Raw genomic sequence first — 27,616 nt, 5'->3', positions numbered from 1 at the left:
CTTGACCAATGAAGATTTATACTTAACCCTTAATTCACCAAGGGCTTCTTTAGACTCTACAAGCTTGTTTGAAAGCAACCTGTAACTCATTTCCCCCATGTTAGCCTTAGGGATCCCTCCCAAGTGGTTAAGCCTTAAGAGAATTAGGCTCTGATACCAATTGATAAACTTATAAGGCACTGAGAGGGGGGTGAATCAGTGAAAACAAATATCCAATAAAGCATGCAAATCATAACAAAATGATTTTCACATGGAAACCTAAATGGGAAAAACCGTGCGGTGGGAATTAGTAACCACAAGGGTCAACTATCTGGAGAATAGAGATTTGACCGATTAAGGTCATACAACACCCTATTAGGAGTGACACTTGCTTAAGAGTGCTTTAGATCAGTTAAGAGCTATTATAATAAATCATGTTAAGACCCAGCTCTGTTAGGAGTTACCTTGCTAGAGGATTTACAAAACACAAGCTAATGTGTCACCTTGTTAGAGGATTTAACTTTCAGACCTCCTAGGATCCTATCACACTCTGTTAGGAGTGACCTTGTGAGAGGATTTTCTTGCTACAACTATTAGGGAATAACAATGTTTGATTGATATATTGTTAGCACCACTGTACTTAATTATATCCACTTCAACTCTGCTTCTATCACTGACTAAACATCAAAACCTAACTCCTTCTATCGCATGGTCAAATTCACACTCTGGATCCATCAAATCATTCAATGTTCATCTCCTCAAAACAACATTTTTAAGTCAGCTAAGAACCCTGGAACAGTTCCCTAGCTTCATTGAATTTGGTCACCTTGATCATTATTCTTTCCTTATGTCAGAAAAATAATACATAACTCAAAAAACATAACATTTAGTCTACCGGTGACCAATCAAACTATCTCTATTTTACTGGTTCTATGCTCTTCATGACTATCACTATTCTATCAATCATAACTTACTCAATACTTTGAATCTATTGATGCGGTTGCAATTAAAAAATTATTCTATTGGCTTGATGATTATTGTGTAGGGGAAAAAGCAAGACTAGGTTAACATGTCCTAATCCTACCTTTTGACACACATTACGAAATATGAAAGAGCCTAGAGGTATCACACAATTGGCTACTTCTTTTTGTGAAAGAGAGAGCCATGGGCTACCTATTAGGGTTTCTATTCCTTTGTTGTAATTGAAAGATAAAATGATGCAAGTTCAATTCCTAACCTCAAAGTGCAAGTATGAACTAATAACAAAATTGCAGAATTGACGTTAAACAGTGAAAAGCTGCAAACACAAGGACAAGAAAAGAATGCAGATACGTACCCAGAGTTAAAATCTGAGTGAAAATGTTCAGGATGAGGGCGCGGGCGCCACTGTCCTGATTCTGCTCCCGAAACTGCACCTGAAACTGCTATTTTGCAACCTGGAAAACTGTCGGAAATGCTATCTGGCAGAAGGACCAGGGCGCCCAGCGCCCCTGTCCCAGGGACTAGGGCGCCTAGTGCCCATATCTTGGCAGGACCAGGGCACCCCACGTCCCTGTCCTGGTCTTTTTCTCTAAAATCTGGTGTATGGTTCAGTCTCCGTCTACTTCTTCCGGATCTGCAACTTGCGGCGTCGTCTGAATCCTGAAATCTGCACTTATATCTGAAAAGGTGTTTTGGGCGGCTATATAGGGTTTTGCCTTAGTCAAACCCCCGCTTTGGTGATTTTCACCTCCACGAATAGCCAAGTTGTATTGTAAAAGTAATGTGTGTGCAGACCTTGTGTGTGTGCAAGATCCTAAAATGCAAGTAAGCAAACTAGAGCAACCTAGAAAGTAAACCCTAATTGCTTGTAAATGATAATGTAAATGCTCCAAATCAAGATGTAAAGAGATCTAAAGCATGAATACAAGTGATATAATGAGGCTTATGCAAAGACATGAAAACAACATGAAATCATACCCAACCCCAAGGGAGGGGTACAAGCCAATCTTCAGTCGGTGATCCCTTATTGCTCTTCAATGCCTTCAAAGCCCTAAATGGATAAATGAAATTAATGAATGCTTGATAGATGGATGTTGAATGTTGTTGAAGTCTTCAAAGATGTTCTCTTTCGCTGCCTAGAAGGTCTCTGAAACCAAAATCTGGATCCTTTCAAATGAAGAAAGAGAGCTCTTATATATGAAACCCTAGGTCTTAATTTCAACTCTAGGCCAACTTAGAGATTGAATCTCCCACCAATTTCTTGGGGTTAAGCTTTATTTTATGATTGGATCGCGCTCCTAAAATTTCAGAAAAAATGTCCGAGACCGTGTGCACTCCGGGCGCCATGGTCCTGGCAACTTTTCACCAAATTTTCAGGGCCATCGGATATGATGATTTTAGAGAGAATCCCAAAGTTACAGGTGATTTCGAGATGTTTTGACCTCGAAATCAAGCCCCCAAGTTCAAAATAGGACTTAATTAGGGTTTTTGATTAAATGATGTATTGGAGGAATAAAATGAAAGGGGCACACTTTAATGAAAAGGCCCAACTTTATGATGTGGAAGATGATGAAATAGAACCTTAGACCTAATTAATTTGATTAATTAAGTGCTAAAGGAGAAATGCAATGCAAAATGCCAAATGCGCCAAGGCGGGTGCTAAACTAGATGTGAAATTGTACTGCTTTAAGAAGTGCGTATAATTTATGATGCTACATTTAGCCCCCACTTTAGTGGTCATATGAGTACTACGTGCATATGCAAGCTAAAGTACAAGAACATAAACATTATTTGAAAAAAGGATATATCCATAAGTCCGTCGAACGAAGCCCCTAGCGGTATCTGTAGTACATAGTTAGGAACCGCACCCTACAAAACACATGTTAGATCACAAAATCACCTAATGCTTACTAAGGAAAGTGATGAAATTTGCGAGTAGCTATATGCCCCCCTGTTTCAGCTTTCTTATTAGGGAGGTGAAACAGGGTCGCATGTTTACTTATGACAAATTGTGTGAGCGATTATTGATGAGAGATGTTCACTAAAAGGGCTTCATCAGAGCACATTTTGTAACATCAAGGGAGTAAGGGAACGAAAATACAATTCCTACGCAACAAACGGTTCGAAACTCGCATCTCCCAAACTCAAGTTATGATGAAATGAGTAATTAGGGAAAATTAGGGTTTTGAAAGTAAAGGTAAAGGAATGAAAGTATATACTTTGAAAGTGACTATTGCATTTGTAACTTTGTTGATTTCTGAGTATTGTTCATTATAGCGGAGCCCACATAGCCATCATCATGCCTTCATGATGATCGGAGCGTCCCACGAGGATTGAGATCATGCGACAGGCCGTGATCGACGACGAGCCACTGGACGAGGTGAGTTGACTAAACTTTGACTTTGACTTTCTGCATTTCTGTTGACTTTGATTTTCTATGATCGAATGCGGGCCCTGGAATCTGACCCTGGGTCCCAGCCAAGGTGCCATGGTCCCATCAGGGTGCCATGGTCCCTAAAGGGTGCCATGGTCCCTGTGGGGCGCCATGGTCCCTAAAGGGCGCCATGGTCCTCTCAGGGTGCCATGGTCCCCTCAAGGCGCCATGGTCCTCTCAGGGTGCCATGGTCCTAATCAGGACTTGGGGAGGGTTAGCTTTCGATGTTCAATAATTTTTTCTTTTGGCATAGATGATTGTGATGATTGATTACTGATTACACTGATGTTTTTGTATTGCAGGGTCTGCCATACATGAGAGAGCACACGGCGGGGTAGATTCTTCGCAGTTTGCGAGATTAGATTCCTCGACTGACTCAGGCAGAGAGAGATACATTATCTATGGTAGGTTTGTGGTATATGATTCTTATGTCGGCCATTCAATTTCATCCTGCAATGTTGATGGCACTTATGGAGCGATGGGATCCTGATGCATGTACATTCTAGCTTCTATTAGGGGAGATGACAGTGACACTTGAGGATGTGTACAGCATACTTCACCTACCAATCAGAGGAGCTACCATGACATATGCAACCGATCGGTCAGCGGAGGACCATTAGAGGGAGCAGGTATACTGCATAGGGAGAGTCATGCCGAGCGAGACGAGAGGTCGCATCATGGTCAGTTGGCTCTTACATCCTACAGGAGAGGTGCCCCTCATGAGATGTCTTATGATCACCATCATTGCACTAGTTGTCTGCCCTAACAGGTGAGGTACGCACATGCATGGGGGTCTCACATGGTGCATCAGGGCTATGGAGAGACATAGGAGAGTATATGCCTGGGGTCAGAGTATGCTTGGACATCTCTATCACGACCTCGAGGAGTATGTTTTTGGATAGGGTTGTAGTTTGATGACATGCACACTTCTGCAGGTGTGGATATTTGAGCACTTTACATGCACCAGGCCTGTCGGCTATCCGATGAGTGTGGCTAGCGAGCGACCTAGGGTATTTGCTTATCCACTTACCAGTGAGTGGACATTTGGGGATCTATTGTATTGGAAAGTGACATTTGATAGATTGACAGCTGAGGTGACTATATGGAGACCATATCTGCGGATGCACAGATGGGATGGGATGGAGAGACAGCTAGCATGCTTATAGAGGAACCGCCTATTGAGAGGACGATATCCACATATCATAGTCCCATTCTACTTTGATCGAGTATGGAGGCATTTTGGGCTAGAGCAGTGTGTTCCAGCCGATGTACCCATCTACACTCGACACTCACGAGTCCTTCCCAGACCCAGAGCAGTAGCGAGACCTACGATAGATGATATCGAGATCACAGATATAGAGGGATCCAATCAGGATGTGGTCACTGATTATGCCGTAGATCCTGAAGCACAGTGCAGGTATCAATCATGGTTTGTGAGGACATACCCGGGGCCTATCTTTCCACCAGATCACCCGACAGGCCATCCAGGTCCATGGAGTCATGGAGACCGAGATGAGGATCAGGGATCCAGATCAGAGGAGCCAGAGGAGGGAGAGGGTCATGAGGAGGCAAGAGGTCCTGATCCACCCATAGGAGATCAGCCTAGTGCCAAGGAGGAGGAGGAAGGAGAGGAGGATGACACAGATAGAGATGATGATGAGGAGAATGAGGATGCGGATGAGGACGAGGATGACAAGGAGGAGGAGGATAGAGATGATGAGGAGGAGTCAGATGTAGTTCCTCACCATTCAGGAGATGATACCATAGCCTTAGATCCTCCTCTCATTCCCCAGAAGGGGGAACACGAGGCGATACGGAGACCTGTACCCATCGTGCACAGATCATTCAAGCGTGGGGAGCCTAGTAGTTCCCAGTCACAGATGCTACCATATCATGATCCCTACTGGCATGAGGGAGATCTAGGTATAGTAGATTTATATTGATTGATTAATGTTTTGATGATATAAAATAGAACTAATACAAAATCTATTCTACTACTACAGCTAGTGTGCAAGAGTGGCGTTCCCTGATCCAGCAAGCAGTGATAGATATTTCCATGACAGCGCAGATCCCTAGTTCCTCACAAGTTGCTTATAGACCTCAAGGGAACGTGGGTCGGCATGATGACTTGTTTTCCCCATTTCAAGTACAGGTGGAAATATGGAGGGAGAGAGAGCAAGCTCTATCAAAGGACCTTCAGCAGGCATAGCGTGATCTAGTAGCAGCTCAGGCCGAGGCTACCTCGTATCGCGCGATCCTTATGGATAGGGATCGTAGGAGTTCCTCTCGGAGTCATTCACGATCTATATCACGCTATACACCCATGGGTCCACCTTCACAGCCGGAGCAGGAGGGAGCGTCTAGTCGTCACTCTCCAGCCACTAGCCCTAGGGATAGGAGATGAACTTATGATGTAGGGTAGGTCACATTTTGGATGTATAGTGACCTACTTTTGTATATTTATCCACACACATATATATATATATATACATGCTTCTTTGTCTCAAACGTGTTATCTTTAATGTCTAAAACAATGTGTATTTTGATTAAAGTTAATACATTCGGTAGATGTACATGTATGTTCTGAATTTAATTTCCATGTGATTGATTTCTCAATGCTCCATGATTAAATTGATACATGTGTGACTTAATTAAAATAAAATATTTAATCAAGTACTACATTGATGATAGAGAAGAAATATGTGTTAAGCCTAAGAATCATATAAGTAATGTGATTTAACATGATACAATTCTACTTAACACATAAAGACATTGTATAATATGCTAGCATAATGAAAATGTAAATCTTTTGCAATTTACATAGATGAATTCAAGACAAACCATAAAGTAAAGAAACTCGCTTGTCAGGAACGAAGCAATATAGATTAAACAAAATATCTTTTAATTCTATTTGCTCTAACAAAGATATGCTAACATATTATCCAATTGAAGAAGTGCAAAGAAGATACATGAAATAAAAGATAAGAAAGGAGGAATTAAGCATAGTATCTATGCAAGTGCATAGCATTTATAGGTTCTTTAAGAGGTGTACCATCTACACCTGCTATTTTATAAGCACCTGATCCATAATCTTCAATAATGATATACGGTCCAAGCCAATTAGGACTAAATTTTCCCTTTTCTTCAGGTAAGGCATTCACATTGCGCTGATTCTCATAGAGAACTAAGTCACCTACCAAGAAAGAATGTTGAATAACCTTATCATTATAGCTTCATTGTAGAGTTTTGTGATACGCTTGAATATACTCAAGAGCATTTATACGCTGTTCATCAAGCATCTCAAGCTGTTGAAGTCTTTGTTCTCTATAAGAGTCATCATCTACTATACCTTTGAGAGAAACTCTAAGTGATGGAATCTCTAACTCTAAAGGCATAATAGCATCAGCACCATAAACAAGATTATAAGGGGTGGTTCCTGTAGCAATTCGTAAACTCGTTCGGTAGGCCCAAAGAGCATAAATTAGCTAAGTATTCCAATCCTTACCATGCTTATTCACGGTTTTGCGAAGAATTTGTTCAATTATCTTATTTGATGATTCGGCTTGACGATTTGATTGAGGATAGTATGGTGTAGAAAATCGATGTTTGATATGATATTTCTCGAGGAATTTCTTCACGTCCTTATTCTTAAATGATGTCCCATTATCGGAGATTATAGTGGTAGGTATCCCGAATCGAGAAATAATGTTTTCTAGAAGAAATCGACAAATCACTTCAGCAGTAGTAGAGCGAAGGGGAACAACTTCTACCCACTTTGTAAAGTAATCTATTGTGGTTATAATGAAGGTATGTCCTTGAGATGAAGGAGGAGAGATTTTGTCGATAAGATCCAGCCCCCATGTAGAGAAAGGCCAAGAAGCTACATGAGAACGAAGTTCTTGGGTAGGAGCATGAATCAGGTTATTGTGTTGTTGACATTGATGACATTTCTTAACAAATGAAAAAGAATCCTACTGCATAGTTTGCCAATAATATCCCATATGAAGCAACCTTTGAACCAAGGATTTGCCTCCAAAATGCCCCCCACAGGCACCTGAATGCGCCTCTTCAAGAGCAATAGTGATTTCCGATTTGTTAAGACAGCGAAGGAGAAGACCGTTATAACCACTTCGGTAAAGAACATTAGAAAGGATGATATATCTAGCAGACAGCTTGCAAATTCTAGCCCTGGTGTTCCTATTAGCGGAACCAAGAAAGGTACCATCGGTCAAGTATCTTACGATATGCAAATACCATTCATCCGAGTCTATAAAGTCGCAACATGTCACCAGGCTAGAATCATCTACAATAGCTGGAGAAATAAGGTTGTGAATAACAAATTTAAGATCAACCATAGGGTCCTCTAAAGATACCAGAGAAGCCACATAGGCCATTACGTCTGCATATTGATTATCTTTTCGAGGAACAAGTTCCATGGTATAAGAATCAAATTTTTGTAACAAGGAGATAGCAAGGTCTTTATATTGTGATAATTTTTCTTGTTTTGCTTGATACAGTCCTGTTACTTGTCTTATAATCAATTGAGAATCTCCATAAATATGTATGTGCTTTACATTCAAAGCCAAGGCTACCTTTATTCCTGCTATAAGAGCCTCATACTTAGCAATGTTATTGGTACATAGGAAATTGAGACGATAAGATAAGGGAATGGACTTCTTTGTAGGAGAAATCAAAACAACACTTGCCCCCGATCCTGTATGACCTTTAGAGCCATCAAAGTATAACTCCCAAGTTTCATCTTTCTCTGTACAAAGAATGAAGTCATCAGGAAAAGACTCAGGGTTAGGGAAGGAGAAAGGTGAAGGGGCCTCAACTAGGTGATCGGTCAATGCTTGCCCTTTAATTGCTCTTTGTGAAACAAATTTAAGGTCAAATTCAGTTAACATCATAACCCACTTAGCTAGGCAACCTGATAAATCAGTCTTAGAGAAAAGATGCTTCAAAGGATCAAACTTTACCAAGACGTGGACTTCTGAATTTAAAAGATAATGTCTCAATTTTTGAGTCGCAAACACCAAGGCCAAGCATTGTCTTTCTATCGCAGAATATCGTGTCTCATAATTGACTAAGGTATGACTTATATAATAAACTGGACACTCCTTACCATCTTTATCGTGTTGTGCCAATAATGCTATGAGAGCATGAGAGGAAGCAGCTGTATAAAGAAGAAAGGGTTTAGAAGGTTCGGCAGGTTGAAGGGTAGGAGGATTAGCCAAATATACTTTTAAATCTTCAAATGCTTGCTGACAATCTTTGTTCCATTGAAAGGTGATATTCTTTTTGAGAAGTTGAGTAAAAGGAAAAGTACGATCCGCAAGTTGAGATACAAACCTACGAATAGCTTGAATCTTTCCTTGTAAGCTTTTGAGTTGAGACACATTTTTAGGAGGTGGCATGTTGACAATCACATCTATTTTCTTAGTGTCCACCTCAATCCCACGATGCGAAACTATGAATCCTAATAGTTTTCCACTATCCACACCAAAAACACATTTTTGGGGATTCAAGCGCATGTGATATTTATGAATTCTTTCAAAGATTTGGCGAAGGATCTTAATATGATCTATACGAAGAATGGATTTGGCTAAAATATCATCAACATAATCTTCTAAAATCTTATGCATGTAATCATGAAAGATAAGGGTCATCGCTCGTTGATAAGTTGCGCCAGTGTTTTTAAGTCCGAAAGGCATCATTACCCAACAAAATGTACCCCAAGGAGTGGTGAAAGCAGTTTTGAATTGATCTTGAGGATTAATGAAAATTTGATTGTATCTTGAAAAACCATCCATGAAGGATAACAAAGCATGTCCTGCTGTAGAATCAACTATCATGTCAATGTTTGGGAGGGGAAAATCATCTTTCAAAGAAGCTTTATTTAAATCTTGAAAGTTAGTACACATTCTTATTTTATTCTCTGATTTAGCCACAGTGACAATATTTGAAATCCACGGGGAATAATCAATAAGGCGGATAAATCCAGCGTCCAATAATTTTTCAATCTCAGCCTTAACAAGCAAAGCTACCTTAGGATTCATTTTTTGAATCTTTTGTCTCACAAGCTTAGCATCGGGAACTAAGACAATATTATGAGTAACGATCTTAGGGTCTATGCTAGGCATGTCAGAATATGTCCAAGCAAAGATCTCAGGGAATTCATGCAATAAATCTGCATATTGTTTTTGTTCTTCTTCACCCAAACATTTTCCAATTTTAATAACTTTTTCTTCATTGCAAGGATCCATCTTAACATCAATGGTGTCACTCATAAGAAGATTACTTTTTTGAGTATCCTTTAACTGAGGGAATTCTTTCACAATCTCATCATTATCAATCCCTTTTCCAAAATAAGCTTCAGTGTTCAAACAATAAGGAAATCCCCTATTGTGATGATAACGAGGAAGAGTATCATATGCTCCTAAAAACTCAGCTAAAGCATCATCGGTAGGAAAGACATCCAAAGCACAGGCACACGAAGGATACCCATCAATATACTTAGGGTGTCTCATTGGTAGGGATGTAGAAATAACATTAACACTAATACATGGTCTCTTAGAAGCTTTAGTGCGCTTGCAAGGCCATATCATAAAGATTATTCTCTAGAGGAACCTTTATTCCTTGTTCGTGAGCGCCACAACCATTTCCATGATACCCATGCTTAGCTAGAATATGAAAACCATGACCATAATGATCAGCCATTTCAGAGAGAGAAGGTGGTTTTTCATAAGACAAAGAGTCAAACTCTTCAGAATTAGAAGTGTGAGGAGAAGAAGTTTGAGAAGTGGCCATGAAATTATTGCTCATAGGCTCAGGTAAGATTGATTGATTTTTAGCTTCTTCCTTCTTTTCAACTTTAAGCTCTCTAGAAGGAACCTTATATTCACCTACAAAGGTGGGATTAAAATCAAGAGATCCCCAATCGTCTTCTGTGAGAACCTTCTCAGGATCAAAATCCTTCTCATGTGTAGATTCAAGTTGAGAAGAATCTTCTTTAGGAGCTCCAGACATATCCAAAGAATTTTGATCATCAGAGAGCGAGGATTCATCGATAGGTATCTTGTTTAAAGAGTCATCACCAGGCGAGGAAGACTTAGAAGAACTCCCTTTGGAAGTAGATGTTTGCAAACAAGCTTGGAAATTAGTATCACCTATCAAGGTATATGTCTTATTGTTATAAATAAATTTAACTTGTCTATGCAATGTAGAGGGGACAGCTTGCATACTGTGAATCCAAGGTCTCCCTAATAACAAGTTGTATGTTAGATTTCCCGACATAACATGAATAGGAGTAGGCAAAGTAACAGGCCCCACTATGAGGGGTAAGGTGATAATACCTAATGAAGACTTAGCCACATTGTCAAAGCCTCGAATGGGATGAGAGTCAGGCTCAATAAGGGATGTATCCACATTCATCTTATGCAATAGATTAATGCTACACACATTAAGGCCAGAGCCATTATCTACCAGTGTTCATCTTATAGTAGTGTCATTTATGATAACCACAATCATCAAGGGATCATATTGATGTTGAATTTCACTAGTAGGCAACTCGTCTTGAGTAAACACAATTTGAGCTTTAGGATTCATCACAGAGTTAACCAAAGACACTATATTACTAGATGTATTTGGTGGAGGAACACTCAAATCTTTCAAGGCATCTTGTAACATCCCGTGATGAGCGGAAGAAGTTTGAATCAAATCCCAAAGAGATATCTTAGCAGGGGTAGCTTTAAGTTGTTCTATGAGATCATATTCCTTACCAAGAACTTGTGAAATACGTGGAGCTTGCAGAAGAATTGGTTGAGGATTAGGAAGAGAAACTGGAGTAATAGGAGGAGGATTAGGCTGCCTATTATTTCTAGTATGATAAGTATGGGCAACCGCATGATAACTCTCTTTAGTTAATTGCTTGGCATAACTATAAGGACTTATAGGTTTTCTTCCTTGCACAGTGATGATAGGTTTATTCGGAGTAAGAAAGGAATCATGACCATACCCTCCTTGGACAGTAAGGAGAGGCGATTTAGGAACTTGAAAGATGGGAGAAGGACAAGCACCTTGGACTTCAAAGAGAGGCTTATTATGTTCTTTTAGGTTTATCATGTTAACTAATTTAGCAGTTTTGTTCTTGTTTAAAGATTTCGACAAAGCCATAAAGTCATCAAGAGCATCATCCAACAAAGCATGATCATATCGATTAAAAGGTTTATCTTTTGATTCAAAAGGAGACATCTCCTCATAGAGGGGATTATTGAAAACAACCATGTTACTAGATTCAGTGGAAGAGTTGATAGGAATGTACCCTTGAGAGGAACCATTCGACTTATCTTTCTCATCACAATGAAATGGCATAGTAACAAGGTTTATGAGTCTTTGGTAAAATGAAGGTTTGACATCTTTAAGATTCAAAAACTCATCTAAAGTTTCATCTAATTCATCTTGGCTATACTCATAATTGACATAATTGCATACATCATCATAAACATGAACATCTTGTAAATAAAAATCCGACATTTTGAAAAAGTTGCATAAAATTTAAACACACAATGCACACTCTTTTCTTTTTCTTTTGTCCTCTTTTTTTTTTTGAAAATGGACTTAAATGAAACACACTAAATCTAGATCTAGATCTAACAAATGCAATGCAAGAGAAAGCAATAGTAAGATTCACGTCAGGTTCACCAAAATGTGTAGGGGAAAAAGCGAGACTAGGTTAACATGTCCTAATCCTACCTTTTGACACACATTATGGAATATGAAAGAGCCTAGAGGTATCACACAATTGGCTACTTATTTTTGTGAATGAGAGAGCCACGGGCTACCTATTAGGGTTTCTATTCCTTTTTTGTAATTGAAAGATAAAAAGATGCAAGTTCAATTCCTAACCTCAAAGTGCAAGTATGAACTAATAACAAAATTGCAGAATTGACGTTAAATAGTGAAAAGCTGCAAACACAAGGACAAGACAAGAATGTAGATGCATACCTGGAGTTAAAATCTGAGTGAAAATGTTCAGGACTAGGGCGCGGGCGCCACTATCCTGATTCTGCTCCCGAAACTGCACCTGAAACTGCTATTTTGCAACCTAGAAAACTGTCGGAAATGTTGTCTGGCAGAAGGACCAGGGCGCCCAGCGCCCCTGTCCCAGGGACCAGGGTGCCTAGCACCCCTATCCTAGAAGTACAAGGGCACCCCACGCCCCTGTCCTGGTCTTTTGCTCTGAAATCTGGTGTATGGTTTGGTCTCCGTCTGCTTCTTCCGGATCTGCAACTTGCGGCGTCGTCTGAATCCCGAAATCTGCACTTATATCTGAAAAGGTGTTTTGGGTGGCTATATAGGGTTTTTCCTTAGTCAAACCCCCACTTTGGTGATTTTCACCTCCATGAATAGCCAAGTTGTATTGTAAAAGTAATGTGTGTGCAGACCTTGTGTGTGTGCAAGATCCTAAAATGCAAGTAAGCAAACTAGAGCAACCTAGAAAGTAAACCCTAATTGCTTGTAAATGATAATGTAAATGCTCCAAATCAAGATGTAAAGAGATCTAAAGCATGAATACAAGTGATATAATGAGGCTTATGCAAAGACATGAAAACAACATGAAATCATACCCAACCCCAAGGGAGGGGTACAAGCCAATCTTCAGTCGGTGATCTCTTATTGCTCTTCAATGCCTTCAAAGCCCTAAATGGATAAATGAAATTAATGAATGCTTGATAGATGGATGTTGAATGTTGTTGAAGTCTTCAAAGATCTGCTCTTTCGCTACCTAGAAGGTCCCTGAAACCAAAATCCGGATCCTTTCAAATGAAGAAAGAGAGCTCTTATATATGAAACCCTAGGTCTTAATTTCAACTCTAGGCCGACTTAGAGATTGAATCTCCTACCAATTTCCTGGGGTTAAGCTTTATTTTATGATTGGATCATGCTCCTAAAATTTCGGGAAAAATGTCCGAGACCGTGTGCACTCCAGGCGCCATGGTCCTGGCAAGTTTTCACCAAATTTTTAGGGCCGTCGAATATGATGATTTTAGAGAGAATCCCAAAGTTACAGGTGATTTTGAGATGTTTTGACCCCTGAAATCAAGCCCCCAAGTTCAAAATAGGACTTAATTAGGGTTTTTGATTAAATGATGTATTGGAGGAATAAAATGAAAGGGGCACACTTTAATGAAACGGCCAACTTTATGATGTGGAAGATGATGAAATAGAACCTTAGACCTAATTAATTTGATTAATTAAGTGCTAAAGGAGAAATGCAATGCAAAATGCCAAATGCGCCAAGGCGGGTGCTAAACTAGATGTGAAATTGTACTGCTTTAGCAAGTGCGTACAATTTATGATGCTACAACATAATGAATATCTCACCAGGTAGCTCATCAAAGCTAATGAGAAACTAGAAAAGTTCAACCAGAGTTCTACCTTGCTAGATGAATAAATCCAATCACAAAGGATGAAAGGTGATACCACTGGACTTTGTTTTAACACATCTAAGAAAGAAGAATCTTATCTTACAAAGAACAACATTCATGAGGCTAAAAATCCCACTAGTAAAAAGGTTTTCAAACCAGTTTCCTTTGTTTGTCTTAAACCTGGTCACACTGTAAATGTTTTTAGAGACAAACTCAATGGAAATAAAAGCTACAATTCTAATGCTAGGTATGTGTCTAAGAAATTTTAAGGTCATTGATTTACATGAAAAATGTATGGACATAGATCAGTTGAATGCAGATATGGAACAAATAATCCTGTACCTCACATACATCCAAGATCAAATGGCAACTAGATGAGAAATTATGATAACCAAGGAAACATGAACTTGAAAAGACCCTACAACAATCGGTTTAGTCCATTTGAGATGGAAAAGGTAACAAATGTCATTTGCACCATCTGTAACAAATTTGGCCATGTGGCTATGAATTCCAAAAGAAGAACTCAGAGAGGTAATGCAGGACCTTGGAGATCAATTGGTATGGCTTTCTATCACTATCATAAACTAGGGCATATGGAAAAATAATGTAGATCCAGAAAGAGAAAACCGGTCAACCCTTCTAAAGATCAGAAAGGCAATCAAAAATATTGAAGAAATAAGAGAAGAAATGAATCGAACTTGGAAGAAGAAGAGTGATGATTCACCTGGAGAAAAAACTATTTCCTTCACCCAGCAAAGAGAATCTTGCATCAGTAAATTAAGACTTTTCAATAAGGCTATGGGAAGCATAACGGTAAATCTACCTTCGGACCGCTTGAAATGAATAAGCTGCAAGAGAATTTGATTGCATCAAATTTTGATAACTTCCTATCATTTAGTTATCAACCAGGTTTTCTTTTGGGTGGTGTAATTAGGGTTTGTAACCCTAACAGGCAAGCATTTATTGTAGTAGGTAAAATGAATAAAAGCAAGTTTTGACTATGTTATTTTTACCCTAATGCTTTCGAGAAAGGATTTTTGAGTGCTTGCAGAGCTTAGAAGAGATTGTTAGCTAATTTCAATCAAAGTTGAATTATGATTTTATTGTTCGAGTTGATTTGAAGGTTGGAGAAGACTGAAATGGTGTGCACTTGGGCATTCAACCGGTAATCGAGACATCATGTGTGAAATAAGGTATTTCTTGAAAATCTTGCTTCGAAATCTAGTTTATCTGGAATGGCATCATCTTTTAAGTTAGTAGAGAAATTGATGATGATGTCAGAACCTATGGAATTTATAGAAGCACAAAAGATTGTGTCTTATAATGCTTTGTCACAAGTTCCTAGTGGTGTCATAGTGAAAGGAGATTTGTCTAGCTACATTGATTGTGAAATTGAGGACTTAGGATCATTGTCAACATATTCTTAGTTGAAATCCCTTTGTGATAAAAATGGGAAAATTTGAACAAAGTCTATTAGGGTTTACGAGAAAGGTTTTCATAACACAACTTACTTTCTTGAAGATTTTGAAGAAGAGCATATCTGAATAATCTTGAGTCATGTTTATGGGGAGAACATGTATTTAAAAAGGACTCATACTATAACTAAGGAAGTCATTCAAGCTGTAACTAGTTTTTACTCAATCGGTGAAGTACCTTAGCTGATACGTATTTTAAAAGAGACAGTAAATACTCTAACTGGTTCAACCTCTTATGGTCATGCATTTTCCATCAACAACATCAAAGGCCCAATGGTAAAATTGGCAGCTATGGTTATAGGCTACCGGGTATTTTATTCTAGCAGATTAAATAGTGTTCCATCAACAATGGTGCATACTGCATACAAGATGATAGCTGAAAATGCAAATTATGACCTATGTGAGGCCATAAGGAGCCAATTATTGTTAAATCTTTAGTCTATCAAGGACAGTACTCTAAAATTTAAATTTGGAAAGTTATTCATCGGGCTATTAATTTATTTTCAGAATTTCCTACCAGGAATCAATGATCTTGAATGGTCTAAGGATCTATTGGTATTTGCCTAGATTAAGAACAATATCAAGGCTGTGAAGAATACTTTCATTGTTGCAATGAACAAATACTTCAATGAATTTCATAAGAGGATGGTCATGCAAGTAAGATTTCCTAAGGATGTGGTACAATTTTTTTCTAAAGATATTATCTTTGCAGTTACCACTGATTTTTGTTTAATGGAGGTCATTGAGCCTAGAGAAGAAGAAATGGAGGATATGAGCTATGAAGTCAACTATGACTTATTGATCAGTTATGCCAATAACCTGTTGGCATCTCCAATAGATAAAAGGAAGGCAAAATGGGATTCAATTGAAGTTCAGACCGCACAAACTGAAACGAGTAGTGCCTCTGCCATAAGTGGTAAAGGTATGAAGAAGGTTGAGGAAGCATCTCCAGTGATAAAAAGTATAAGAGTGACACAGAGTGTCCAAACCAAAAAGGAATTGGAACCTAAGGTTTATATGAAAAAGGAGACAAAGAAGAGAGGTCAAAAACTAATTCTTCAAGAAGACTCTAAAGGTACTGACACTGAGGAGGAACTGAAGAAGATGAAAGGAGCTAGTAGGTCAGCCAAACTAGTGAACAATGTGCCAAAGACAACTATGCCTTTTGATATCTCTACTTACAAGCCCAAGACTACCTTTGAAAGAACAATGAAGACACTAGGGAGGAACAAATTTGATAATGTTAAAGTACATTTTTATTCTTTCAATGAAGATGAAAAGGAACAAGTTATTTAATAGGTAATCACTTATTTGCGTCACTACATTAGATTACCTCATGATCTTGTAAAAGATATTCCTAATTCTTTGTATACTATTCTTTGAATAAATGGGAGGAATTCGTAAGGAGGGAAAAATGAATTATAGATGATATATATGTACAATATTTTCCTAACTTCTCAAAGGATGAACTGAGTGTATTGGTTGATAAGTACAAAGCTCAATTTGCTTTCAAAGCAAGGAGATTGAAGTTGCTAAGTGGAAAGGTACAAACTGTTGAGATTGAGACTCATCAGATTGCTCGCAACATCAAACGGATGGAAGAGATTATTCATTCTTCCAATATTGAGCAAGAGATTGTTAGTAGACCTGAAATGGATGATGAAGAAATTGTGCAAGTTGATGTTTTTTATCCTATCAAGAAGAAGGATGACACTATTATCCAAGTTATTGATGACATTCAGGATACAATTAATCTATCTAGAGACATTATTGTACCAGATATGCAACCACTTGAAATCATTGATTTTCAAATTACTTTAGTTCAAAAACTGGCAACTCAACCTGAGAAACCCTAATCCCCACTGGTTTCATAGAATATTCAGAAGGAGTCTATTGAAAATATTGTTACACAAATTTCTGAACAGGAAACAGTGAAAGGACAAGAGAAAGAAATTGTTAAGGTAACATATTCTGAATTGGTAAAATGATTAGTCATACAGAATACTAATGAAGATGATGATGACTCATTAGGCATCTCAGGGCCTATAAATGTTGATAATATGAGTGCATCTAAAATGATGAAGATTGCAACTGTCATGCAATCTAGGGCACACAAAAAGAGACTTAAAGAATAAAAGATAGAAGCAAAAATCATTCAGAAAGCAGTAGATATTCTGATGAGTCTGCTACTAGAAACAACTATAGGGCATCTGTCAACACCCATTAGCAAACTTGATCAATTGGTTGCTGATGCATCTGACCAAATTTCGTCACTTGAAGAAGCGGCACAGACATATGTTGATAAGAGTTATAGGAAGAAGTGTGGAGAGAATATTATGAAGGAGATTGATACAGGGAAACTGGCTATATCACTTAATAAAGATTTATTAAGGCAAGCTATTGAAAAAGGTGGGAAATATCTTGCATCTAGTTCTAATATTTCATTATTTTTTGTTGATATCAATAGCAGGTGAACTGAAACTAAGAAGGAGCTAGAGAAGATATGCAATGCATATATACCACTTCAAGACTCTATTTTTGCTTTTAGCAAATCTATGGATGATTTGCACAATAGGTTAGACACCTATGATCTTGAGAAAGAAAAAAGACTCCGGTCCCTAAAGAAATTGAAGAGTCAACTCACATCCCAAGTGGACATAATACAAAGAGACTGCATGAATGCAAAAGCTATTTTAGCTACTCCAAAAACCTATTCACTTGAATCCATGGAAGAATTTCATACTCAGATCATGTCTACACTTGAGTTCACTAGGAATTTGCTGGAAACATGGGAACATGCTTTATCTCAGTTGAAGAGGAATTTTGGTGCATTTTTTCTAGGGATTTCTAATGTTTGAATCTTGATTCACTTTTTTTAGTTGTTGTATATGAAAAACACTTTGATACAAATTATATATACATATATATATATATACATATATATATATATATATATATATATATATATATATATATATATATATATATATATATATATATATATATATATATATATATATATATATATATATATTGCTTTTTCAATTTGGCATTGTTGTCAAAGGGGGGGAGTAGAAATATGTATCTGTGTTTTGAAAATTTTGTATGATGTATGTAGTAAGGGGGAGTATGTGTATATGTGTATTTTTTATTTTAAGCACACTTAGCGGTATTGTTGTAAAATTTTCTAAGTGTTGCCATCAATGCCAAAGGGGGAGATTGTTGTCTTGATGATGATTGTAATGATTAACTTCATCATATGTTGTCATTGATGAAACACATATTATCACTGATGTGTGACTTTAAAGTTGTTTATACTACAACCAGTACATTAGAAGTTTATATCTAACCAGTACTTGGTGACAACCAGTATATGTGTGGAGGTATATGTGTGGAGACAACTAGTAGAGATTCATAACTCAACATCGACCTGAAGATCTAGCTGAGAATTTCGCAAGAACATCAAAGTTTAAATGGTTTATATGATTAACTCTAACCGGTATTGTTGTTTCAACCAGTAGTCATACATTATGTGATGAGTTATTCCCAGTGACAATTTTTGGTGTTATTTTTGTGATGAATTATGATCACTTGACCAGATACACTGCACCTAGGAAATTGTGTTATGATTTGTAGAGGCCAACATGAAATCTAAATATCTATAAATTGACAACACAATGAATTATTTTGTATGATGAGAAGCAAAGGAGAAATAAAGAGAAAAGTGTTAAGTTGCAGAGTATGTTGGTAAAGTAGTGTTGAGTGTGCTTAAAAGGATCTAATCAAGTAAGTGTTGTGCTACTCAGATAGATCAAGCAAATCCTATTGTCTTCTAACAACAACAACAAAATTAAAATCCCCTAATAGTGTAAGCTCTAACAAGGTGATCCATTACTTTGGATTTGGAAATCCTCTACCAAGGTTACTCCTAACAAGGTACTACCTTTTATAAGGTATATCTTTTAATCAATCTTTGGGATCTTTTACAAGATTCTCTCCTAGCAGAGCACTTTGTAGACCTTAACCAGTCAGTTATATATTTCTGCAGATAGTTAACTTGTGAGTTCCATCTCACCGTGGTTTTTCCCTTTTGGGTTTCCACGTGTAAACACTTGTGTTATGGTGGATATTTCACTTATTGTGGATGTTGTTATATCATTTTGGATTGCATTCATTATGTTTAAAAGTTTTGTTAAGTACATCTATCGGTCAGTGTTTGAAGTAGTTTTATTTTTGGTGTCACTGATTCACCCCCCTCTCAGTGCTTTTCAAGTCCATCATATTCTAATTTCATAAACGTATGTTCCAAACTGCAACATTTAATCTTCACCAATCATCTATATTGGTCGTCTAATCATTGCACTGATCTTCATTACTAGTTGATTGCAACTTAGCAGTTTTCCTGTTTAACTAACTCCAGTACTGGTTAGAGTCTACTAGTTGGTCTAGATGACCTAGATGACTAACAAAACATGTTTTCCATCAATTACAACACAATTAAAGTCATCAAACAACTTAATACAACTCATCATCATCATTAAGCCAATACCCAATGGAAGAAGCCATCAAACCACCCGACCATGTGGAACCAAAGGAACCATCCCCCATAATAGGAGATGACACAAGATCCAATGCATACTCTAGATCTAGGTTGACACATAATAACCAAAGAAAAGACCCATACAAAAAGGAACATTTAAGAAAACATAAAATAACCAAATGATAACTATCAACACAAACCCTCCAGAAGCAACACAACCAAGCAAGACTCAATGTGCTAGGACCAACATGTAGGGAGAAAAAGCATCATCACATGAAACATGTGGGTACTTGGGTACTAGTCCCAGATGTCCCAATGTACATGTGGAGACATCTCAACCTTTATGGACTGAGGGAGATTATCTTACTTGGGTTTTACCAAGGTCTTCATAGTCCTATCCCATTCCACCACCGTAGGGATAGGAAAAGGGGCCAACATAATTTGATTATCTGATTAAGATGGACTATTCTACCTAATCCAAGTATTATTAATTAAGTTATCACTTTTTTATACTTCCCGTGAGATACCCAGTTATCTAGAACCTAGGTCCACCTGACAATCCACTCCATGTGAGATACCCAATGATCTAGAACATGAGTACACCTGACAATCCATTCCATGTGATCTCAGCCACTCACTAAGAGGCCCACTCTCCCCCTACCATGTTCCTAGACTCTAGGGTAACAACATAAAATATTTCAACATATCCTTGGGCTCACAACAATACAAGACCTTGCTAACCAGGGTATCCAAACCAAACCAACTAAAATCATCATACAAGAATCTAATAAATGAGTCCGGCTACAAGATAATAACATACATAAACCACTTAATAAAAATAACCAATAATTAGTCAATGAAACATACCTCGATCATCTCAAGTATCGGTAAACAACCTCTAGATTCTGGAAAACAAAAATGTTAATCTAGAAAATGAACTAAAATTAGTGAACTAACTCAACTGATAGATTAATGCAATTGTACAATCCTTCAATGCATAGGTCTAATTACTCAGCACATATATCCAGTCTTATAGTTCATGTTTTCTATTATTTAGTGCATACATTTGATAGATTAGCACATATGTTTAAATGTCTGGCACATACGTTAAATAAAGTAGCGCATATGTTATCTATTTTAGTGCATTTGTACCTAAGACTAGAAAACTCATAAAATGGAAGATAAAATTGTGACTTAGAAAATAAAATCAAAAAAATAAGTTTAACTCCCAAAAATACAACCAAAAGGGACGCAAATCCAATATGAAACTAAGGAACATAAATTTCACACTCAAAATAAACTCATAGAGGCAAAATTCAACTCAGAAATAATTAATACAAACAATTTCTAGCCACAAAAACTCACAAGAAACCAAATAGCTTCTAGAATCCAAAGCCTAGCCTTCAAACCCAACAAGAATAATATCCCAAGAAGCAAAATGCACAAACACAGGAAAAAGAGTTGGACATTCACGACAATCAAAATATTCATACAAATATATTTTTCCCAAACTATATTATAAACTAAACATTTTATTCATTCTATAAAATATTATTTATCCAAAACTATATTATGTAAATATTTATCTCCCAAACAACCCTGAAGACAATCTTTCCTAAAAACACAATGTAGACAATATTTCCTGAAAATAAAATTGTTAGGAAGAGGATTCCTCCAACATGTAAGATAGAAGTAATGGAAAAGAAAATTTGAAGAAGCGCAATCCACAAGCCAAGAAAACCAAGAAATCTCCAATCTCCTAATCTTCAACCAAAAATCAAAACGTGTAAGAGAAAACCTGAAAAAATTCTCACTCAACAAAATACACAGGAAAACCAATAAATAGAAAATCAAAGCATAAACTATAGAATATATCAGCCAATAAAGTTTTTTACAAAATATACATTACGTAGACTATAGTACATCAAAGAGATCTATTGTCATTCAAAAGAGCTAGATGGATTAAGGAGAGTAACTACAATCTATTAACATTGGAGCATCTATAGCTTTCTTATAAATGACATATTTTCTAATTTTGGACTTCTCTCTACACTTATTTTTTATCATAACACAACATTGAAGAACAAGGAGGTGAAATATTTTTTTGATAAATTTCATATTCAATGTAGGTTCTCTACACCTTACTATCCTAAAACTAATGGCCAAGTTGAAGCATCTAAAAAGACCATTGAACAATTTTTATATAAAATGGTTAACAAATACTATAAATATTGGCATACTAAATTAAGTTATTTATTGTTGTCCGATTGCACTACTATTCACATGGTTCTTCATAATACCTTGTACAACCTTATGTATGGCATTGATGCTATTATACCCTTAGAGTTGGAAATTTTGTCTTCATCAGTTTCCCTTAGATGGTCAATTGATGATGACACTTACTATGGAGAATCCTTTTAAAAACAAAATTTATTTACTCAATGAGAACTCATTAATGTCTCTTTAGCACCTCCAAGTTTATCAAAACTCTTTATCAAAGCATTATAATTAGAATATTTCTTCTTGCAATTTCAAGATTTCTGATCTTGCTCTTAGTAAGAACTAGAGGAATGTAAATGTGGAAAACAATAAAAATAGGAAGCTTGGCCCTAATTGGTTAGGGTGTTATGTAATCACCTTTTTTTACAATTTTGGTTCTTATGGTATATCTTTTACGGATTGTACACTACTTAAATAATGACTCACTACTATGAACATGCATTGATACTATAAAAATAATTTCACTATGTTTCTTTCATATTGCACTCACATATTTCTAGGGTTGGAATATGTCATGGTATAGTATCTTCATCAACACATCAATACAATGAGGAAGTGATGTGTTGATGAGGGAATACTATTTGTGTTTGTTCCAAATAGGACAAGCCAACATCCATCCACTATGTTTGCATGCAATTCTAATTAGCATAATAAGAATTATTAGTGAGGGCCCAATTAGATAAATTGCCAGCAAAACCATTGGCCTTAAGATACCCATATACTATTTCAAATTGATCAGAGAATATTATTAACATAAGGAGTTGTTGTAAGAAATACTTCAATTGCCACCTTGGGATAAAGGAGTGAGATAGAACCCTAACAACCACCATTGAGTTTCCTTCCATGCATAGATTTTGCAACCCACATTTAAAAACCAATAGAAGACCCATAAGGAGAATTGAGAATTATGCCACATTAAACCTACAGGTTGCTTTAATTAAATTACCTTTGTAATCTCTAAGAATTGCACCAGCCCCCAAGAATCCTCTATTACCTTAGGTCGTATCATAAAAGTTTAACTTTATCTAATTTATGGGAGGTTCCATCCAGTAAAACTTTATTTTGTCAACCTTTGGAGAGGATTTCATTGATCTTTGAGTCAAAGGAGGCTTAAGATAGGGCCATGTTTTGAGAATGAAGTCATCCTAAGAAGATGAAACTCTGTGTATTTAATATTTTATTCAAAATGTTCATAGCAACTTCAGAAATGGATCGCTTTGTTTTTAAAATAACCTATTGCAACTTAGATTTATTTAAATGATTTGTTATTCCTTTCCATCCATATATTTTAAATAAATATTAATGGGATAATCTTTTAGAGACAAGAAAAAGTGGGGGAATAAAAAATAATGGTCCTTTTCTAAAAGTGATTATTTTATCATGTCAAAGACCAATTTAATTCAATTATTTGCAATTCATTTCCAAATCTCATGTAAAATTATATTATAGAAATAATTGATTAAAAGATTTGTATAGCTTATCATTTAACACACATTTGAAAAGAGTAGTGATGCCCAATCTATCTAACTTCATGCTAGTCAAGATTATATTTCTAATTGCTAGCCAAGAAAAAGCCCCTTCCTTCGAGAAACACTCAAAGTACCAATATAAATGTGTAGGCCATTTGGAAGGGAACTAAGATTGACTTTTTTATGAATTATAACCCTCCTTGACTAAGTAATTACCATGATTTTTTTTCATCGAAATAATAGTATCCCTAACTTATGACAATAAAATATGTCTCTTTTTGCGATCAAATTTCAAAGATTCTTTCATATCCAATAAATGTTGAAGAAAATCAAAATAATTTCATGAAACTCTAAAAGGGAGAGAGGAATGATCTATTGTGAAATAGTCCTTGAATTCCCCAAACATCTTTCAATATCAACTATAAAGTCTTCGAATACCCTAGTGTATTCAATGGAGGACAACCATTCCAAGCATCATCCCAAAAAAATTCCTTCCGAGCCCCATTATTGTTAAAAAATGAGGGGTTTGAGAGAGTAACCTCCTTACAAGAGAAAATAAAGTTATAAAAGGCTAATCCTTTTGGAAGTTCTCTTAGATTAAATATCTTTGTTTCTTAATTGAATATAAGTACTTATATTAGAGGAATTGACACCATTTAGAATTAGCATGAGTGTAGATTCTCTAAAATATTTTAGCACCTATAAAAATGTTCTATAACTTTAATTGTCTGATTCTTCAGGCCCCAACATTTTTTGTAGCACATCCATTATCCCTAGAAAGAAACATGATCCTTTTCTTATTTGACATATTATCATTCCAAAGGAGGTTAAGAATGAGATTCTAAATTTTATCTAGAATAGTGTAAAGACGTAAATCATTCTAACTTCAATAATAAATGAAATACTCTTCCTTCTTAAATTAAACTCATAATTCCTTTAATATGTGTATTTCATTCTACTTTTCCTTCCATATCTTCATTTGATCATTTCATTCATATCATAAATAAAAACAAAATTTCTATTAAAGATAAGGATTCTTCATTGAATAAATTGATATAAGTAGTATCTAATCATACAATACTTAGGCTTTTGAAGTTGGCTTAAGTTCAATAACAAAAGAATACAAAGTAAAGGGTGAGATGTGTCTTTTGATCTGTAACCCAAGCTATCTTCAATGCAATCTTTAGAATGAAGATGAGAAAATGGTTCACGTTCTTTTTCCACCCAACCTTGAAGCTTACACTTCCCTGGAATTCTTGGTCAATCAAGAATACCCAACCCTGCATGAATTGCTTAGCAAAAATAATTCTATAGACAAGATGGAATTTGGTGCATGCCTAAAAAAATACATGCATTTTCTATTTTTTAACTCCATTAAAAAATAAACAAGATTAATTCAGGATGTGGTAGACTGGATAAATAAATGAATCCATCTATTTCAACGGTTATTCAATTACTCGACTAATTATAATGCCATGCATAGAAATAAAATATAGTTTGGAAAAAGAAAACTCTCTCTCTGTAATCCACATTCAGCACTCATCCTGGAAGGTAATCTTTCCAAACACACAAGCACATCTAGATTTTATAATATTCATATGAGATCAGAACTAAGTACAAGGAAGACAATATTTTATTTAATTATTTACAAAAGAAACAACCTTTCATTTACAAACAATTTTATCTTCAAAGAAAACAATCTTTCATGGACAAACAAATATATATCCAAAAAGAAAACAATCTTTCGCTTCTATCCTTCAAGTAATTCAAAGACAATAATTAAATATAAGGTGTAACACATGTATGTATCTTTACATAAAAATTGAATAAAAAATGAGTACACATTCTTTTATTCAATTATCAAAACATTTAAATAGTGTAATCATTAACTTGCATTCTATTTCTTATGGTTTAGAATTTCCACATTTATATCGTCTAAGTTCTCTATCTTTCATGTGTTTTAGTTTGTCTACCTCTTTTCTCAAATAACATATTTAGTTTGATACTAATATATGGTTTATCATGATTTATGAATTCAACTAACTGATTTTACTAATTTTCCATAACAACACCTAACATGATGAAAATTCATAATGTGCATATCTATATGGCTTTTCAAATGAGATACTGAAAAATCATCTTAACTTTTAATGCAAGGATCAAATTTAGGAGTGTAACTCTTTTCTTCACGAAATCAAAATAAGCTTCAATAATTCATTATCCTAGTATTTCATCTTCATGTGGTTCAAATTCAAAGTTTATAATGCACAAACTCTCTCTATCCCCTTGCTTTGTTTCTAGAGGACATTGTGAACTAATTTCTATGAGTTACACTATGTTTATCAACAAATCTTAAGAAAATATTTTATTATTTCATCTTTATTTTCATGAATGTGTTTTAAAGCAATCTAAAATGGTTTCATATTAGGAAATTGAATATCACAATGCTAATTCCTTTATTGTATAAATTTGAACAAAATATAACATTCTTTTATCTTTTAGATCTCTACAACAGAACATGCTAGAATAGAGCCTACCTCTGGAATTCGATGCTAAATCGGAGATGATCATCACCAATCTTCTACGATTGGTTGTAATACTCCTAAATTTCCAATACTTTTCTTTTCTATATTCCATTCTCTCATCCTTTGTTGTATGTGTCTCCCTACTCTTCCAATTCGATGGTCTATATATAGTGTTTTCATCTACCTTTTATGCTATTTTTGGGCTATCTATCTTAGTGGTAAAGTGACACCACACATTGTTTAACTGCAACATCAGAGTCCTAGATGGTTTCAAACACTTATGTGTTCTCCATGCAATGATATTGATTATCCCTAATATTGACACCAAACTGCTTGAGCTATTTAAGTTCTTTATTACCAATATTATTATGTGGACTAACTACCATGTTATTATTCAACACATTGTGGTGTTCTTTGTAAAATCCATGCTCATCTCAAACAATTCATCGTGGTTAATATTCCTTGCAGAATTTGTGTTAATTTCAAACACTACAAGTCTATTTGATGCATGGTAGATTTATTATCAATTCCTTGCAAATCAGTGTCAAGTTATAGTGGCTTTTAACTCTTATCCCAAGTTGAATTTAGTAGTAATGAATTCCATAAAACATGCAAAGTTTATTAAATTAATTGCCAAACTGCATGTATTGTTTTTTTTTAAGACGAGGAATTTTTTATACCTACCATGTACTGCATTGTCCATGGCTTGGTTGATGTGGTCAAAGGAAAACAAATCTGCAACGTCATTGTTATGGAAAGTATTAAAGGGAAGAAGGAGTGGTCAGTGGTAATACCAACCCCTCCCTATAAGTTTGGGGAGTGGTCAATATTACTATCGACCTCCCTCATCTAACATTGACTTACATATATTTTTATTTTTATTTTCTATATATATAAATATAAATAGTGACTTTTCATTAAAACAATAATTATTTAATTTCAACAATATATTTACATATATAGTAATGACACACACACACACACACACACACATATATATATAATCAAATGAAATTTCACAAAGCAAAAATAATCAAATATGTTTTTATATATCATTATTACATTTGTATGTACTTTTATATGATCGAATCATTATTCAAACTCATATACATATATAAATGTATAATTAATAAATAAATATATATATATATATACACTAGCAAACTAATTAATATATTGTTTTTCCTATTCACACATAAGAACATATAAACATAGGGTCAATATTCATTTTTAAATCATTAACAAATTACATCTCTTTTCACAATAAAGCATAATATTTTAGAGTACCATATGTAATTCATGTCTAATTCTATCACAAACTCCAATTATATATCAAATGCACACATAAGTATTCTAAAGTGGTGTGTGAGATTCCATTTATTCTAGTGAAGTCCATGAGCTTAGACAACTCTACCTGAACCCGTTTCTTGCTTTCATCTACGTTCACCTGTTCCTACATTCACTTGCACTCAATTGCTCATTAGCAATGACAATCCCCAATAA

Source organism: Cryptomeria japonica, chromosome 7 (genome assembly GCF_030272615.1).
Source record: "Cryptomeria japonica chromosome 7, Sugi_1.0, whole genome shotgun sequence".
NCBI classification, from domain to species: Eukaryota; Viridiplantae; Streptophyta; class Pinopsida; order Cupressales; family Cupressaceae; genus Cryptomeria; species Cryptomeria japonica.
Note: the sequence above shows the minus strand (reverse complement) of the source record.